This window comes from Podarcis tiliguerta, assembly GCF_965153285.1.
Source record: "Podarcis tiliguerta genome assembly, chromosome: 3".
Taxonomy (NCBI): domain Eukaryota; kingdom Metazoa; phylum Chordata; class Lepidosauria; order Squamata; family Lacertidae; genus Podarcis; species Podarcis tiliguerta.
This window is the reverse complement of record NC_139536.1, coordinates 5188191-5207963: the sequence shown is the minus strand read 5'-3', so window position 1 is coordinate 5207963 and position 19773 is coordinate 5188191. Positions and strand designations below refer to the sequence as shown.

At 48.2% G+C, this 19773-nt stretch overlaps 1 protein-coding gene across 1 annotated transcript in view; it reads left to right on the top strand.

Moving 5' to 3' along the window:
* The window catches only part of PINX1 (PIN2 (TERF1) interacting telomerase inhibitor 1), a 54863-nt gene that overhangs the window by 10288 nt on the left and 24802 nt on the right, over nt 1-19773 (top strand). The window lies entirely within an intron of this gene.

Genomic DNA, 19773 nt, shown 5'->3' with positions numbered 1-19773 from the left:
CCATTATCCCTGAGCCTCTGGCCTTGCTAGCTAGGGGTGATGGGAGTTGTAGTTCAACAACATCTGGGGACCCACAGGTTGAGAAAGGCTGCGATAAAATAACAACACTAATAAAACACACATTGGGACGTACGTTTCATTGCACATGATAGGACCTAGAGTAAGCATGCATATCATTGCGCTGTTAAGTGGCATTGGCATGTTCAATCAGTTGCACAAAGAAACACACACACACACACCCTCTGCTGTGGATTGACCACGCTTTGGCACACTCGGCCCTCCAGATGTTTTGGGACTACAACTTCCATCATCCCCGACCACTGGTCCTGTTGGCTAGGGATGATGGGAGTTGTAGTCCCAAAACATCTGGAGGGCTGAGTTTGCCTATGCCTGCCATTGACTGTGCAGGCAAAGCCAGGTCGGGGAGTGTCATTCAGATGTCAGGAGATTGACAGGACAGTAGCCCTGCTCAGCTGTCAGACGTGGCCTGCAGGGAATGAGGGGTCCTGTTCTGTGGCATAGGGTTGCCAGCCCAAGGCTGGCAGGTGGAAATCAGTCCCAAAGCTGGTAAATCGGAATGCAAAAATTGTGGTTAAAATAAAAAACCCCAACTGGAAAACATCTTGCCATTGAAAATGCGTTTTATTTATTATTATTTTTCTAAAATCCATAACCCCGCTTGATTTAGAGGGGTTTGTGTAAAAAAGGATTAAGCAGTGAAATGACAGATAAGAAAAATTAACAGTAATTTTTTTAAAAAAACCTCCCAAGAAGGGAAAGAAGATTAAGTCCCGACCAGAGAAGAATGGCAGGTTAAATTGATGGATTATTATGCCGAAATGGCAAAAATGACCGGAAGAATCAGAAACAGGGAAAACCAAAATTTTAATAATGAATGGGGGAAATTTGTGATTTATCTTAAAAAACCATTGTAAACAGTTAAAATTGGTAGTAGGGTGGGAATAACACTTGTAGTTTAATGGTGAATTTTGGATATAATGGAGAGGTAAAAGATTTGGATCATCATAAAAGACGCAGAAGGAAATGAATAACGATAGGACTCACAAAGGGGAGGAAGGAAGTCCAGGAGTTTCTGTGGAATCTTGTCTTTATGTTGTACAGTGGTACCTCTGGATGCGAACGGGATCCATTCCGGAGCCCCGTTCACATCCAGAACAGAACACAACTCGCATCTGCGCGTGCATGGGTCACGATTCGCTGCTTCCGCGCACGCGTGTGACGTCATTTTGAGCGTCTGCGCGAGCGGCGAAACCCGGAAGTAACCCGTTCCGTTGCTTCCGGGTCGCCGCGGTGCTCAACCCGAAGCTACTTCAACCCGAGGTATGACTTTATGTTGGATACGTGTTTGTAAAACTGTAATTTGAAAAATCAAACAATATTTTTTAAAAAACCCTTCCAAAATTTAGAATGAAAATGCACTGAAACCAGATTAAAGCAGGCACCAGCTTCCTATAAACAGCTGGGTCGGCTCGCCTAAGCCAACGTGTTTCCAACAGGCACCGAAAAGAGCACAGTGAACCCGCCTGCCTGATATCAATCAGCGGGGAGTTCCAAAGCGTAGGTGGTGCTGCACTAAAAGTTCTTAGAAATGGGTGTTATGTGGCACTCGTAACAGCGCCAGTTCTTCTGACAGAAGTAGCCGATTGGGCGTATGGGGTAAGGCAATCTTGCAGGTACGCTGGTCCAAAGTTATTAAGGGCTTTATGCGCTGATAGCAACACCCTTGAACTTGGCCCGGGACCATTTTCTGTCACGGGGAGTCAGAGGGAGCCAACGCGTGGCCCTTGAGATGCTCTCTCAACTCTGAACAGCCCCAGCACCCTGGGGAGGCGTTATAGCCCCTATAGAGAGCACCACATTGACTACCCCTGCGTTGAGCTATCCATAGTACCGCATGGAGCAGCTCTTTCTGATGTAGCTACCATTTCCATCGCGATGGAATTTGGAGCTGTCGTGCTGGTGTAAATCAAATCCACGGTTGCAACATTAGCAGCGAGATTGCGATGAGTCACCTGTGGAAACTGTCACCGGTTGATAGGTCTAGATCGAGATCTAGGCCAGATTAATTTTCCTTTTTACAATGCAGGAAAAAGTGTGTGTGTGTTTGTCGCTTATGTTTGGGAGTTGAACCAGCGTATCGAACCTGATCCATAAAAAAAATATTCAGCTTCCTGGAATCAGCTGCTAGCTTGGAAATGGGGATTAGGCGGGTTCGCAGAGGAGGTGTCACGACAAGCCGATCTGCAGCAAAACATGGCCATGTGGAGTTTCCCAGTTCTGGGTTCCAGCCAGCCATGCCCTGCTCCAGGAAACTCCATTCTGTTACGACTCTTGCCTGCCTGCCGCCGCACCCCCCCCCCCCCCCCAGTTTTCCTGCCCCACCTCTCAAGAAATACCAGTCCATGCCCACTGAAATTTCTCAGAACTCACTGGGCTAATCTGGAGTTCCCCCTCCCTTGTTTCATATTTCTGAGAAAGCTTTAAAGCCCGCTCCACCCCTGAGCACGTTTGACGGCTCCCAAGCCTGATAATAACTTCCTAGTCTAAATAACTCAGTTCGTTACAGCTAATAACACCAAGCTTGCAGGTTCGATCCCTGCTGCATATTCCTGCATTGCAGCGGGTTGGACTAAATGATCCCCAGGCTTCCTTCCAACTCTGAAATTCTGTGATTCCTCCTTTGTGGACAGTGCAGGAGGTGTTTCGGGAGGAGCACTCGCTACCCCTTCCCCCCAGATGTGGCCACATGTGGGTCTCTGTTTCCATTCCTTGGAAACTTGGCACCAAAAAGAGGGCCTGGTTATGAAGCCCTGGAGCACATCAGTTTCGGACCTGAAAAAGCAAGGGGTCGCTGGCCTTGTGTGTCCCCGTATCTCTTCCGGCCAAGATAGGAAGAGTCCTGGTGTACATCAGGAACTGGGGTTCTTCTGACAGAAGGAGGCTCACCAGGGCTTCAGCCATCTCTGTGTTCGCTCTATGGTCGCCTTGGGCGAACAGCTCACCGCTACCGATAGCAACTGCAACCCAAGCCTCTGGCTGGGACATCTTCAGCCTCAGAGCTTCCCTGCGGTCTCAGCTCCTATATCCTTGAAAGACTGCGATAACCGAGGCGTTCGCATTTTCTCTCCCTCTCTTTCCTTTTTTTCTCCATCGCTTATCCAGCAGCTGCTTAGCCGGTGACACAACACTGACATCTCCCGCTATCTCGCTCCCAGCCCGTTGGGAAGCAGGCATGTCAAAACTGACCCTAACCAGTGATGCTTTTGCTTTTGGGGAGAGTTCGGGAGAGGAAAGTCAGCCACGGAGAATCGGGTTTTCTTCTCTAAAGGACCATCTGCAGCAGGAACAGACTATTCTCCCAGCCTTTGCCAATTGGGTGCCCTTCGTGGTTGTGCTGATTGGCGTCATAGTCCCAAACCAGAGAGAGAGAGAACGGGCATAGAGGACTTCCGGGTTGGCGCCATCGCCGAATGGCGGACTCCCTCCGAGCTCCGGAGGGAGTCTGCTCGGCAGGGGCTGGGTCCTACCGCAACGGCGATGCGGGGACCCTTAGAAACCACGGCCACGGAGGCCGTGGACATGGAGACTCGGCTTGCACCGTTAGCGCCCTCCCGACTCGTGAAGGAGCCTTTTTAAAGGCTACGGATCGGGTGCCGGGGAGAAGCGTGGTGCCTTGAGTCCTCTGCTTCCCCTGCTGAGCGCAGCCGCATGCCATCCGGCGGAGAGCGCTGACTTCTTCCATTGAAAATTCGGACTTTTCAACAATAACCCGTGAGTAAATCTGGAAATCGGGTTCAAAAGGAGGAAAAAAGAAATTTTTTTTTCGAATTGGATACGAGCGGGGGGGATTCAAAAAGGAAGTCAGTCCCCTCCCTACTGTAAATTGTCTAAAACAAAGACGGGGAAACCAAGACCCAAAAAGGCTTGCATTGCTGATAAAAATTACAATTCCACGATGGGGAACTACAAGAACTGTGCTGGAGGAGGAACTGGAGAAGGGAAACACAACCCCCCCCCCTGGGAACCGGGGCGATTGAAGAGAGAGCCTGGTGAAAGGAGTCGGAGAGTTCGACAGTTTTCAAAATAGCTGTCAAAGTCGGAAAGTGGAGTGGATTTTATTATGAGAACTTGGCTGGTTAAATTTGCTTCAATTTGCTACAATTTGTTAAAATCTGGATACAAAATGGCGAATATGGATAACAACTTGACTTTTGGACTAGAGGAAACAAAGTTATAACAATCCCCCTCGAGGAGCTTCGGGACATTACAAGGACTGGGAAAGTGGAAAAACACCAATGGAATTTTACAGAACTGGTTACCTTCTGGGAAAGCTGCAAAACGGAAACAACATCTCGTCTGCAGGGTGTTTTCTGTAGACAATAGACTTTTCTATTGAAGAAAGGAAGGGACTGAACGTAAGGTTTTGCCCCTGAACAACAACCATCCCTGCAGACTTACCAAACTTGCGAATTACAACGTTTAAGCAGCGGAACAAAAGGAAATTAGACTACAAACCGGAAAGAACAACGGAGGGAGTTTTACTACAGTTTTCTTAAAGACTGAAGTTAAAGCTTTGGAGAATAATAATAATAATAATAATTTTGATTATCAAAAAATTTATTTCTAATTTTAAAAAAAAAAAGGGAAAGCCAGCTGGAGTTGGGGAAAAGTTGTGATTTATGGCCTTAAGAATTCCAGGCAGATACTAGGGGTTGATGGTCAGGGGGAAATTAAACCGGGGACAGGGGGGGGAGAACTAAAACTCCAAAGGCTTGCCAACTTTGTTCTTTTTTGTTGAATTGGTCTTTCTTTTTTATTATTCATTATATCTCTTATTTTTTACCTTTTCTATTGTTATTATCTGGGGTGCTTTTTTTATCAAAAATGGAAATTGTGGAATGAAAGGGGGTGGGTCCTGGGGAAAGAACATCGGGTTGTTTATTATTATTAAGGGTAAAACAAATTAAGCTTTAATTTGAAAGGGGAATTTGTGTGGCCAACAATGTGAAATGGGAATATGGTGGGGGTGGGGGAAGGGGGGAGTCCCATAAGTGATTATGTATTTTTTGAAAAATTTTAATAAATATTATTTAAAAAAAAAAAAAAAAGAGAGAGAACGGGCATAAGAGAGCCTGCAGGATCAGGCCAGTGGCCCTTCTAGCACAGCATCCTGTCCTCACAGCGGCCAACCAGATTCTTGCAGGAAACCCACAAGCAGAATTCGGGCACAAGAGCAACTCTCCCCGCCTGCGGTTTCCAACAACAGGGATGCAGAAGCTTCCTTGCCTCTCAGCTGCGGAGGCAGACCATAGCCGTAATGGCTAGCAGCCCTCGATAGCCCTCTGTGGATTTCTCAGATTTTCTGTGGCAGTGAGTTCCCTAGTTCAACTGCACAACCTCTGGGGAGCACCAAGTTGGCAAAAGCTGGAGTATAACACCGAGAGCCTCTCCCTTCCAGCAGGGGGCGCTAACTCTCCAGTCCCTTCACAGAGATGGGTTTGTTGAGTATTTCCAGCTTCCAGGGGTTTGCGGTGAATTTTTTTGTGGAGGGGAACAGCTCGCAAAGGTTTGTTGTTTAGTCATGTCCGACTCTTCGTGGCCCCCTGGACCAGAGCACGCCAGGCACTCCTGTCTTCCACTGCCTCCCGCAGTTTGGTCAAACTCATGTTAGTAGCTTCAAGAACACTGTCCCACCATCTCGTCCTCTGTCGTCCCCTTCTCCTTGTGCCCTCCATCTTCCCCAACATCAGGGTCTTTTCCAGGGAGTCTTCTCTTCTCATGAGGTGGCCAAAGTATTGGAGCCTCAGCTTCAGGATCTGTCCTTCCAGTGAGCACTCAGGGCTGATTTCTTTCAGAATGGAGAGGTTTGATTTTCTTGCAGTCCATGGGACTCTCAAGAGTCTCCTCCAGCACCATAATTCAAAAACATCAATTCTTCGGCGATCAGCCTTCTTTATGGTCCAGCTCTCACTTCCATACATCATTACTGGGAAAACCAGTATAGCTTTAACTATACGGACCTATGTTGGCAAGGTGATGTCTCTGCGTTTTAAGATGCTGTCTAGGTTTGTCATTGCTTTTCTCCCAAGAAGCAGGCATCTTTTAATTTCGTGACTGCTGTCATGAAGGGTAGTTCCCTAGTTTAACAGTGCACTGCATGAATAAGTCCTTTTCTCTGTGCTGAAGCTTCCAGCATTCAGCTTCATAGGCGCCCAGGCCCTCCAGGATATCGTAGAATCATACAGTTGGAAGGGCCAGTGTTGTCCAGCCCCCTGCAGTGCTGGAATCCCAACTTCTCAGCTCATCAGGAACCGCTTCTTACAGCTTGCAGTAAAACTCCTGAGAGCCAGGGTGGCACTGGGGTTCCAGAGCATCTGGGGGTCCAGGGCTCAAACTTTCAGCCTGCCAGGAAGCTCAGTGGGCAATGCTGGACCTCTTGGTACATTTCAGCCCGAGCCTACCCCACTTGGTTCTACTGATGATAAAATAGGGGAGGGGGTTAACAGATTTGTTAGTTAATCAAATCATCACAAGGCTAATTGCACGTGGGCAAGATACATACATCGGAGAGGAATAAAAATGTGGTTTGGGGACCAGGAACAGATGGTCGCCACATTTCTTTTTATTATTATTTATTTATTCAATTTATACACCGCCCTATAAGGGACACGGGTGGCGCTGTGGGTTAAATCACAGAGCCTAGGACTTGCTGATCAAAAGGTTGGCAGTTCAAATCCCCCGACGGGGTGAGCTCCCATTGCTCGGTCCCTGCTCCTGCCAACCTAGCCGTTCGAAAGCACATCAAAGTGCAAGTAGATAAATAGGTACCGCTCCAGCGGCAAGGTAAACGGCATTTCCGTGCACTGCTCTGGTTCGCCAGAAGCATCTTAGTCATGCTGGGCGCATGACCTGGAAGTTCTACGCCGGCTCCCTCGGCCTGTAAAGCGAGATGAGCGCCGCAACCCCAGAGTCGGCCACGACTGGACCTAATGGTCAGGGGTGCCTTTACCCTTTACCTTTACACTTCCCTATACCCAGAGGTCTCAGGGCGGTTCACAAACAAAGACCACAATGTATAAAATCAAACCACAAACATTAACCCAATAACCCCCCCCAAAAAAGAACCACATTCAATAAGATCAACTAAAGGCCTGGTTAAAAAGGAACGTTTTTGCCTGGCACCTAAAAGCCTGTAATGAAGTCGCCAGGCGAACTTCCTTGGGGAGAGCATTCCAGAGACGGGGAGCCACTGCAGAGAAGGCCCTGCTCTCATGTTGCTACCCTCTCAAGGAGACGACATGTGAAGGAGGGCCTTGGAAGATGATCTGAGGGTCCAGGTAGGTTCATATGGGTAGTGGCGGTCCCTGATGATGATTCTCTTGCATTCTTACGATCCCAGCTCTTAACTGCTGGGATAAATAACTTAGGGTTCACTCTTTTAGCTGACTCCCAAGTCTTTCCCTACAAAGGCAAATCTTCCTGTTCTTTCTCCCTCCCACCCATCTCGAGGGGGCTTAAGGCCAGCCAAGTATCATCCCACCGTGGACTTCCGTTCCTTTCCCAGTGCCACGTAACACACACACACCCCAGCTGCCACCCCTCTTTTCTCTCCACCACCGCTAGCAAACGTCAGGCCTCGTTCCGGTCTGAGAACTTGCTTCCTTCGAGACAAATCGTGAGGCTGAATGAAGCTGTCATTAGTAAGCTCTATTGGGGGGGGCTGTATTCCTCCCCCCCTTTTTTCCTTTTTATATTTTCTATCTCAAAACAATAGCTGTCTATCCAAGCGGACCTAAATAGGAAACGTCGACACCTATTCCTCCCGCTTCTGCGGGAGACAATGAAGCAATTGAAAATATTGATTGGCAATTAGACGTGTCTCTCCAGAGACCTCTGTCTCAAAAAGCCCAGAGCTGTCCTTGAACTTGGGGCCGGGAATTTCCTTACATGGCTCCCCCTCTGTTTAGATCTCCTTGCTTGTAAGGGAGAAAAACACATGGCGTTAGTTCCTCTCTGGTTGGACTTCCTTGACCCCACCCATTGCACGCTCTCTCTCTCTCGTGTGTGTGTGTGAATATGCACAGACATGAACATGCATACGTAATACATTAATTTCTCCTCCGTTCCTCCTTCCTCCGTCCAGCTGTGTTTCCTGACCAAAGGCCTTATCACTTGCGAAAAGTGTTCCTGGAAGAGATGTAGGATTTGGGGAACAAGCTGTGGGTCAGAACTGACTAAACGTAACCCCGGCATCGTCTTGCAGGGTGAAAAAAGTGCCTGTTCACAGGGACATGTTAAAATAAGGAGCCGGGCTCTGGGCTGCCAACAAACACACCTGCCTCTTTCTTTCTTTCTTTTTTTTATATAATATTTTATTAAGATTTTCACATAAAAAAAAGAAAGAAAGAAATACAAAAACAAAAAGAAAAACAAGTAAAAACAATTCCATTTTCATAGTATTTCTTACATTAGCTTGTTTCCCAGACTTCCCCACAGCTCCCCTCTCTGTATTCCAATTCAAATATTTAATCAGCAAATCCCTTCCCTCTGTCTTATCTTTATCTTTATCTTAGTGTATTATACCTTTAATTCTTCATCTTTTTAACCTTCGAATTTTCCGTACTCCTTCACCACATTATTACTAATAACCCTTTAACCTCCATCCAACGTCATTCTAACATTCATTAATTTTATAATATTTCTGTAAATAAATTTCTTCCAATCTTCTTCCACCGTCTCTTCTCCCTGGTCTCTGATTCTGCCAGTCATTTTTGCCAGTTCCATGTAGTCCATCACCTTCATCTGCCAATCTTCCAGAGTGGGTAGTTCTTGTGTCTTCCAAAACTTTGCGATGAGTATTCTTGCTGCTGTTGTGGCATACATAAAGAAAGTTCTATCCTTCTTTAACACCAATTGGCTGACCATGCCCTTTCTTTCTTTCTTTCTTTCTTTCTTTCTTTCTTGAGTCCCTCCTTGCCATATGATCCTCGATTGGGAACCTCTTTCCTCTCAAGCACGTGGTCAGCAGCCTGCGTGGAAAAGTGACCCGTCGGATGCCTTCCCTTGTTTAGTCATGTTGAGTGGGCATTTTCCCGGATGACACTCTCTCATCTTAAGGCAATTTCCTGATTACGAACACATTTTCTCGCTCAGGTTTCCTCTCCTGACTCACATTTCCTGGTGGTTGTTGTAGGCATCAAGCAGGGACTCATAGAATCGTAAGAGTTGGAAGAGACCCTGGGGGGTCATCTAGCCCAACCCCCTGTTATGCAGGAATCCTTTTGCCCAAACGCGGGGCTCAAATCCACAACCCCGAGATTAAGATTAGCTCTCTTTTTTTAAAGTAAATGAAATTAAAAATAAGTATGCATACATAAGGGGACGTGGGTGGTGCTGTGGGTTAAACCACTGAGCCTAGGACTTGCTGATCAGAAGGTCGCGGTTTGAATCCCCGCGATGGGGTGAGCTTCTGTTGCTCGGTCCCTGCTCCTGCCAACCTAGCAGTTCGAAAGCACGTCAAAGTCAAGTAGATAAATAGGTACCGCTTCGGCGGGAAGGTAAACGGCGTTTCCGTGTGCTGCTCTGGTTCACCAGAAGCGGCTTAGTCCTGCTGGCCACATGACCCGGAAGCTGTACACCGGCTCCCTGGGCCAATAAAGCGAGATGAGCGCCACAACCCCAAAGTCGGCCACGACTGGGCCTAATGGTCAGGGGTCCCTTTACCTTTACCTTTTATGCATATATAAAGGGGTACTCAGTCAACCAAGCGTTGGGAACCCTGCCAGTTTGATTAACTGGTGGTGTTTGAAGAGGCAAGGAGGCTCATAAAACCGCTTCATGTGGGAACTTCCTACTAACTTTGCTTAATGAAACAAACAGGAAGCGAGCCAACTCCTTACAATAACCAAATCAGGAATGGAAATATATATGTTTACATGTTACATGTTGTCTCTTACGTGTGTTGCCTGTTAAGTGTAGGTGAGTCTGTTCCTTGCGCCTCTGTCATTTTAGAAATGTTTAAGGGGTTTGTGTTTAAAATTGGCCACAACATCCACAGACTGCCTTTCTTAAGCGTGCGTAGTTTAAAACTGCAAGCTTGCTTCAAGTTTTAGTTTAAAGAAACCGTGTTGGACCTGATCGACTTAAACATGGCATGTTTTTAACACTGGGAGCCGCCCAGAGTGGCTGGGGAAACTCAGCCAGATGGGCGGGATATAAATAATAAATTACAGTGGTACCTCAGGTTAAGTACTTAATTCGTTCCGGAGGTCCGTACTTAACCTGAAACTGTTCTTAACCTGAAGCACCACTTAAGCTAATGGGGCTTCCTGCTGCTGCACCGCCGGAGCACGATTTCTGTTCTCATCCTGAAGCAAAGTTCTTAACCTTAAGCACTACTTCTGGGTTAGCGGAGTCTAACCTGAAGTGTATGTAACCTGAAGCGTATGTAACCCGAGGTACCACTATTGTTATTATTCTTATATAAGAGTTCCATGCTCTACCGACTGAGCTACCCCAGCTGACAGTTGTGGGGGGCATCCCATTTGGCAGTGCATCAGCCATTGTGGGCTTGGAGCAATCGACTGTATTCCATGAGGACTAGAAAGCTGTCTTTGTTTTGGTTTTGGTTTTCCGTGGGCTCCATGGAGCTGGATAGAATCAAAAGGCCACAACATCCACCATGGGGTGTAGAGCATCGGTCTTGTTCCAAGATGGGTCATGACAGCAACACTACTCCCCTCCCAATATACTGTATTTTTTGCTCTATAAGACTCACTTTTTCCCTCCTAAAAAGTAAGGGGAAATGTGTGTGCGTCTTATGGAGCGAATACAGGCTGCGCAGCTATCCCAGAAGCCAGAACAGCAAGAGGGATTGCTGCTTTCGCTGCGCAGCGATCCCTCTTGCTGTTCTGGCTTCTGAGATTCAGAATATTTTTTTTCTTGTTTTCCTCCTCCAAAAACTAGGTGCGTCTTGTGGTCTGGTGCATCTTATAGGGCGAAAAATACGGTGTATGGTGAAGGGTTAAGAAATTAACCCCCAAATGGATGCTTGGGGTTAATGTCCCTGGATGTCTTGAAAAGAAGGACAAATGCATGGAAGATTTCGACAGTCAAGAGGCAGTTGTTGTTGTTGTTTAGTCGTTCAGTCGTGTCCGACTCTTCGTGACCCCATGGACCAGAGCATGCCAGGCACTCCTGTCTTCCACTGCCACCCGCAGTTTGGTCAGACTCATGCTGGTAGCTTCAAGAACACTATCCAACCATCTTGTCCTCTGTCGTCCCCTTCTCCTTGTGCCCTCCATCTTTCCCAGCATCAGGGTCTTTTCCAGGGAGTCTTCTCTTCTCATGAGGTGGCCAAAGTCTTGGAGCCTCAGCTTCACAATCTGTCCTTCCAGTGAGCACTCGGGGCTGATTTCCTTCAGAATGGATAGGTTTGATCTTCTTGCAGTCCATGGGACTCTCAAGAGTCTCCTCCAGCACCATAATTCAAAAGCGTCAATTCTTCGGCGATCGGCCTTCATTATGGTCCAGCTCTCACTTCCATACATCACTACTGGGAAAACCATGGCTTTTACTATGAGGCAGTAGTGCTTCTGAATACAAGTTGCTGGAAACGGCAAGAGGGGAAACCGCTCCTGTGTTCAAATCCTGCTCCTGAAAACAGGATGCTGGACTAGGTGGACCACTGGCCCAATCCAGCAGGCCTCTTCTTACGTTCTCACGTGAGCCAAATCCTGACCTGATCCAATCTTTTAAAACCTTTTGGTTAATCAGGAGAGAGTAAAATGGATTGCTGCGCAGAAAACTGCCTTCTCGGAACGTGCGGTTTTTGTTCCCTGTCTTCTCTCTCTTTTTCTCCCCCACCCTTTTCCTTGGTGGAAAATCTCGCCTCCAGCCACTCATTCCTTGGGGGGTTTGTTAGGGCCCAATGCGAAACCGAGGCGGGAGGGGAGGGATGTGTGAGAGAGAGAGTTTGCTCTTTTTGATTTATCATCCTGCCTTCCCGTTCGGTCACTTCTCTAGGCTAAAAGAGCCACGTTGGCTGTAATGTGTCGCCATTAGAGACCAAACATTAGCTGGGAGAACCCATCATGGCTCACAGTGAAAAATGTCCCCTGATTGGCTAATTAATCAGTCAAAAGGGGAATGACACGACTCTTCGGGTTGAGGGACTCCTCCGCGGAGGTAAGCAGCCGTGTTGATGAATGGTTTCCCGGTAAATTCATATATCAAGAAAACTTAGTCATTTTTAACTGTGCTTTGCAGGAAAGCTGGCTTCCTCGTGCCCCCCCCCCCCCCGGCACTGTTTCTTCTTCTTCTTCTTCTTCTTCTTCTTTTTCTCCTCTTCTTGGTTTTTCACTCCCCCCTTCCCACCCCCCATTTTTTGCTGCCTTTGCTTTTTACGGCTTCGTTGGAACATGAGAAATGGGGGGAGTGGGGCAGAAGGCTCTGTGGGGGCAGCCGCAGGAGATATTTTGCCAAGACAAGAGTGGGGAACTCTGCCCAGCCCAGCCCCATTTCCTGGTGGCAGAAGGGCAGGGGGCACGTGTCGGCGGTGGGCGGGGCCAGAGACAAAAGTGGGAGGAGCAACTAATAGTCAATTTAGCATCATTATTATTACTACTACGGTGGTACCTCTGGATGCGAATGGGATCTGTTCCGGAGCCCCATTCGCATCCAGAAGAGAACGCAACCTACGTCTGTGCAGGTCACAATCTGCCGCTTCTGCGCATGCGTGTGACGTCATTTTGACCATCTGCGCAAGCGACAATACCCAGAAGTAACACGCTCCGTTCCTTCCGCGTCACCGCAGCGCGCAACCCGAAAATACTTATCCCAAAGCTACTTCAACCCGAGGTGTGACTGTACTACTAAAGGTAAAGGTAGAGGGACCCCTGACCATTAGGTCCAGTCATGGCCGACACTGGGGTTGCGGCGCTCATCTCGCTTTATTGGCCGAGGGAGCCGACGTACAGCTTCCATTTTTTTAAAAAAATAATATTTATTAAATATTTTATAGTTATGAAAAGAGAGACAATAGAGAAAAACAATACATAGATTCAACAAACAGTTCATCAACAATAAAAAAATACAATACAACAATACAACAAAAACAAAACAAAAACATTTAAACACACATCCAAATTTCATGTCTATATCTTTCATTTGCTTATTTCCTTGACTTCCTCGCACCTCCCTTTTTTGTATTCTAGTTCAAATTTGCTAATTCAACAAATCCTTTCCCTCTTCTTCAATTTTTGTTCTATAATTTATCCTAACACAATTTAACTTTAAATACTCCACTTTAACACATTTACAATTAATATTCATATTGACTGGACTTAACTGTCCAGGGGCCCTTTACCTTTTACCTTAAAGGTAAAGGGACCCCTGACCATTAGGTCCAGTCGTGGCCCACTCTGGGGTTGCGGCGCTCATCTCGCTTTATTGGCCGAGGGAGCCGGCGTACAGCTTCCAGGTCATGTGGCCAGCATGACTAAGCTGCTTCTGGCGAACCAGAGCAGCACACGGAAATGCCGTTTACCTTCCCATCGGAGTGGGATTTATCTACTTATTTATCTATTTATCTACTTGCACTTTGATGTGCTTTCGAACTGCTAGGTTGGCAGGAGCAGGGACCGAGGAACGGGAACTCACCCCGTCGCGGGGATTCGAACCGCCGACCTTCTGATCGGCAAGTCCTAGGCTCTGTGGTTTAACCCACAGCGCCACCCGCGTTCCTTCATTACTACTACTACTACCAAGCCCCTATACCTCAGTTGGGTAGAGCATGGTGCTGACAACACCAGGGTTGCAGGTTCAATCCTTGTATGGGGCAACTGCATATTCTTGCATTGCAAGGGGTTGGAATAGATGATCTTCAGGGTCCCTTCCAGCTCTACGATTCTACTGTATTAATTTATATCCCGCCTTTTTTCCTGGACCAGGACTGAAGATGGCTTAACACTGATTTGAAAAACTCAGATAAAAGTACTAAAAGCGATTATTGCTTTCCTTTTGCTTTTATTTTTATTATGTATTCTGCATTGTTTTATATTGTATTTCTGCATTGCGAACCGCCCTGAGCTCTTCGGATGAAGGGTAGTGTACAAATTCAATAAATAATAACAAGAAGGTGAAAAAAAAATTTAAAAATGATTAAACTCTCAACACAATAAAAGCAGTACATACAATGAAACAAATCTGTTTAACATACAGATAGAAAAAGCAGTGCAGCACTATCAAAGCCCTTTCCATAAAATACAATAAAACAAAGCAAAATAAAATAAAGTCAGTCCCCAAAGGCATGTTGGAATTAAACAGCATTCACCTGCCAGCAGAAAGACATCAAGGAGGGAGCCAGTGTCATAGCACTAGAACTCGTTGACATCCAGTGGACATAGTTAAACCGTGGAACTCACTGCCACAGGACCCAATAATGGCCGCTTTCTAGATGGCTTTAAAAGAGGATGGGACAGATTTGTGGAGGAGAGGGCTACCAGTCAGGATGGCTTTGCTCTGCCCCCAGACTTCTGCTTCTCAATGCCACCTGCTGGAAACCACAGGAAGGGAGAGGGCTCTTGCACTCATGTTCCACTTGCAGGTTTCCCACAGGCATCTGGTTGGCCGCTGCACAGCAGGGGGTTGGACTAGATGACCCTCGAGGCGGGGGGGTCCCTTCCAACTCTACAACTCTGATTCTGTGGGCCATTGGCCTGATCCAGCCAAAGGCTCTTCCTGTGTCCTTACGTAAAGGATTTTTGAATCTTTCTTTAAAGGAATTTTGAATCTTTTTGGCTGAGGCCAAAGAGGGAGCCAAGGAGCAGTGCCAGTCCCCCCCCCCCCCCCGGAAAGTGAAATAGTTGCTTCCACTTTTGACAGTTTGTACTTAATGCATCACTTGAGCTGTTGACTCCCTGACATGTATTCATTACAGCTCTTGCAGGCGGCAAAGCAATTTTCTCTCCCTCCTTCCTTGTTTTTATTTTTTTATTATTTTATAAGTAAAGGAGGTGGCTTGGAGGGGAGAGAACCTGGAATTTCATTTTTTAAAAAGCCTAAGGAATGCTTCACTGTATTTAATTGCCATGGATATTTCTCCCAAGGTTCTCCCTGCGTCCTTATCTATTCTTTTAACGAAACTGACGTTCCATCCCCCCGATTAAATTCACTGTTCAAAGTCGCAGTGTTTTCAAATGTCCCGCTGTCTGCCAGGAGCCTTGGCACTTTGACCATACGACAGTCTCCGGTAAATGGTCGTTACAACAACAACAAGCCTTAATAAATGATCTTCATGAGTAGGTTGAGGTCCAGTATAATGTACAGTGGTGCCTCGCAAGACGAAATTAATTCGTTCCGCGAGTTTTTTCATTGTGCGAGTTTTTTCGTCTTGCGAAGCACCACTGCATTTAAACACTGACAACGGCGGGGAGGGGCGGGGAGAAGCAGGACAGCTGCCGCAGCCGGTACCTCAGACTCACCCGCGCGTTGTGGCCACCGTGCGACGCGGCTGCTGGAGGGCGGTGGGCTCAGGAGCGTGACTCCAGGGAGAGAGAGGCGCTGGCGGCAACGGCTCTCTGAGGGGAACGCGCGAGGGGGGTGGGCAGCAGCGCGAGGCAGCCGGAAGGTGGGAGGGAGCCGGAGGAGCGGGGAAGTGAGCGTGCGTGCGTGCAGTGACCGTCGCCATGACAGGAGAGGCAGGGCTGTTTCGTCTAGCGAAGCAAGCCCTTAGGAAAATCTGTCTTGCGAAGCACCTCAGAAAACGAAAAACCCTTTCGTCTAGCGAGTTTTTCATCTTCCGAAAAACTGTATATCCCCAGCATAGGAGATAAGAGTGTTTGGTCCAGGGAGGTCTTAGAATTCTTGCTGAGCTGGGAAGGTGGCTGGGTGATAGTTGTTTATTCTCAAGAGTTTCTACCTCACAGGGTTGTGGAATAACCCCGTGTAGGGTAAAAGGTCTGGGACACGGGTGGCGCTGTGGGTTAAACCACAGAGCCTACGACTGCTGATAAGAAGGTCGGCGGTTCGAATCCCCGCGACGGAGTGAGCTCCCGTTGCTCGGTCCCTGCTCCTGCCAACCTAGCAGTTTGAAAGCACATCAAAGTGCAAGTAGATAAATAGGTACCACTCCGGCAGGAAGGTAAACGGCGTTTCCGTGTGCTGCTCTGGTTCGCCAGAAGCGGCTTAGTCATGCTGGCCACATGACCCGGAAGCTGTACTCCGGCTCCCTCGGCCAGGAAAGCGAGATGAGCGCCGCAACCCCAGTGTCGGCCACGACTGGACCTAATGGTCAGGGGTCCCTTTACCTTTAAGGTAAAAGGTAAAGGGCCCCTGGACAGTTAAGTCCAGTCAAAGGCCCAATGGGGTTGCGGCGTTCATCTCACTTTCAAGCCGAGGGAGCTGGTGTTTGTCCACAGACAGCTTTCCGGGTCATGTGGCCAGCAGGACTAAATCTGGCCAGGCCAGGAACACAGTGACTGAAACCAGAGCACACAGAAATGCCATTTACCTTCCCGCTGCAGTGGTACCTATTTATCTACTTGCACCGGTGTGCTTTCGAACTGCTAGGTTGGCAGGAGCTGGGACAGAGCAATGGGAGCTCGCCCTGTCTCAGGGATTCGAACTGCCAACCTTCTGATCAGCAAGCCGAAGAGGCTCAGTGGTTTAGCCCACAGCACCACCTGCATCCCTATAACCCTGTGCTCCACAGGCTCCTTGGAGAAGGATGCAGCCCACCTAACCTCTGAAGGCAGGGGCATGCAAAGAGTGGCTTGTGGAAAAGGTCCTTTGTAGGAGCTTTTGAAGTGGACGTTGGGTGGCCATCTGTCATGGGTTCTTTAGATGTGATTCCTTCATTGCAGTTGGAGTCAGGATCTGTGATGATCTCAGCGCTTCAGCAGGTTCATGCCAGTACTGCGACTTCTTGAGTTGTTGGTTATACGTCACTGTTTGTTTTTATTCTAAGCCTTTTTGGCTTCATCTGGAGAAAGGTTCCCACAGCTGCTTACAAAGATTAAGAGTTCCCCCACCTTAGGCTTAACAGTCTAAAGCACACGGCACAAAAGGAAAGAGGTATTGGGAGGGATGAGGAAAAAGGTAAACTCGGTCACCTATTCTTAGTTAAGCAGGCCAGCCTCTCTCATTGCATGCGATTCCAAACCTGCCTGTCCATCGATTTCTCTCACTCACACACGTACATGCACGCCAGCCGGGTCTCGAGCTATTTCGTCCCCTTGGGCTACTTGCTTTTATATTTACTTATCTATAAACAAACTTAATTAAACCCACCCTTCTGCTGAGAAAGACCCAAAGCGACTTGCAACCAAACTTCGCCGGAAAGCAAGCAGGCCAAGGGAACTAAATAGCTGGAGACCTGGCTGGCGTTAGAAGCTCAGTTGGTTAGAGCGTGGTGCTGATAACGCCAGGGTTGCAGGTTCGATCTCCGCACAGGACAGCTGCTTATTCCTGCATTGCAAGCAAGTTGGACCAGACGATCCAACTCTATTGTGTGAATCCAGAGCAGCTTACAGCTGGCCAAGACAACATGCCCTGCCCTCAGTCTCGCAATCCGAAAACGAAAGCCATATGGAAACGAAAGGGATTGGGATGAAGCCAGTGGAGTCGTCCTGTTTCCCTTCTCTTCCTCTGCTGCGCCCTGATGTTACCGCCGTGCACACTGGGCTGGGGGGCGCTGGGAGAGCGTGTGTGCGTTTTGCCCCTGCAGCCATTTTTGCCAGCTGGCATCCCGGGTGAGAATCAAACAGTGGGCTTTGCGTCTCTGCAGCTTGCCATCTTAAACCACCGCAGCGCCCCAGAGCTCTCAGTTCCGAACCAACGGAGTTGTCCTGCTTCCCCTCCCTTCTGCAACCGGATGGAGGGGGCTGCTCTCCCAACACCCTCAGTAGCTTGCCCTCTTAAACCACCGTGCCGACCCAGAGCTCTCACCTCCCTTCCCCGACAGCCAGTTGTTCTCAGGCGAGGACGGCGTGGGTGCCAGCGAGGGGCTTGCACAAACACAGGGAACGCCGGACAGAGTGCCGCCGTTTGTGTACCAGGAGATCTGGGTGGCGGCTTGGCGCTAGTGCCCCTTGATTTATGGGCTTAGCCAAGCCTACATTTTGGGCGCCCCCTCCCTGAATTGCTGCCCTGTATTTTGTACTGGTTTTCCCAGTAGTGATGTATGGAAGTGAGAGCTGGACCATAAAGAAGGCTGATCGCCGAAGAATTGATGCTTTTGAATTACGGTGTTGGAGGAGACTCTTGAGGGTCCCATGGACTGCAAGAAGATCAAACCTCTCCATTCTGAAGGAAATCAGCCCTGAGTGCTCACTGGAAGGACAAATCCTGAAGTTGAGGCTCCAAGACTTTGGCCACCTCATGAGAAGAGAAGACTCCCTGGAAAAGACCCTGATGGTGGGAAAGATGGAGGGCACAAGGAGAAGGGGATGACAGAGGGTGAGATGGTGGGACAGTGTTCTTGAAGCTACCAGCATGAGTTTGACCAAGCTGTGGGAGGCAGTGGAACACAGGAGGGCCTGGCGTGCTCTGGTCCACGGGGTCACGAAGAGTCGGACACGACTAAACAACAACAACAACAACAACATTGTGTTCAAGCGAGGGCCCATTCCTCTGTCCCTTGCCTTTAAATATTTGGAAACATGGGACTTGCCTTAAATGATTTTTTTCCGGGGTGGGGGCGCAGACCTCCATCTCTTCTCCCCACCCTGCCTCAGAGAGTTGCCCTCTCCATTTCACCCCCCACTGCCCACTCCGCCTTGGCACAAAGAAGGACGCCTAAATAGGGCTTTTCTGTTCCTTCAGGAGAAATTAAGCATTTCTTCTTTTTTTTAAGCCTACTTAGCTTGTCAGCCTGGATTTATATTGTCATAGTTCACTAGGGAGAGATAATAGGGACGGCTTTGATGTTTGACGCCACTGCCTGGCCTGGCACAGTGACCGTTTTAGCGAGCAAATGCTGGATCAGGCTACGTTTATTTATTTATTAAAAGTATATGCTGCCCTTCCTCTGAAGGTCTTAGGACGGTTCCCAAGATAAAAATACAGGCTAAAAGCACGAATAAATAGGGAGAGAGAGTAACACACACACACATACACCCCGTTTAACAGGCTGTGAATCAGCCAAATGCTTGGTTGAAGAGGAACATTTTAGGCTGGAGCCTAGAGATGTGTAACGACAAACCGCCCTGGGGAGAGCGTCCCACAAATGGGAGCCACTGCAAAAAAGACCCTGTTCTCGTGTTGCTGCTCTCTAGACGGGCCTCAGAGGATGATCTCAGGGTCTAGGTCCTTCTCTCACAGTGGCCAGTCGGATGGCTGTGGGAAACCCGCAAACAAGATTTAAACACCCGATCCGCTCTCCCTTTCCCTCCAGCTGCGGAGGCGTTGTGACTAGGGGCCATGGATGGCCTTCTCTCTGAATGACTCCATCCTCTTTTAAAGCCATCCAAGTTGGTGGTCCTCGCCGCCTCCAGTGGCAGTGAGTTCCAAAGTCCATAGAATCATAGAATCATAGAGCTGGAAGAGACCACAAGGGTCATCGAGTCCAACCCCCTGCCAAGCAGGAAACACCATCAGAGCACTCCTGACATATGGCTGTCAAGCCTCTGCTTAAAGACGTCCAAAGAAGGAGACTCCACCACACTCCTTGGCAGCAAATTCCACTGTCGAACAGCTCTTACTGTCAGGAAGTTCTTCCTAATGTTTAGGTGGAATCTTCTTTCTTGTAGTTTG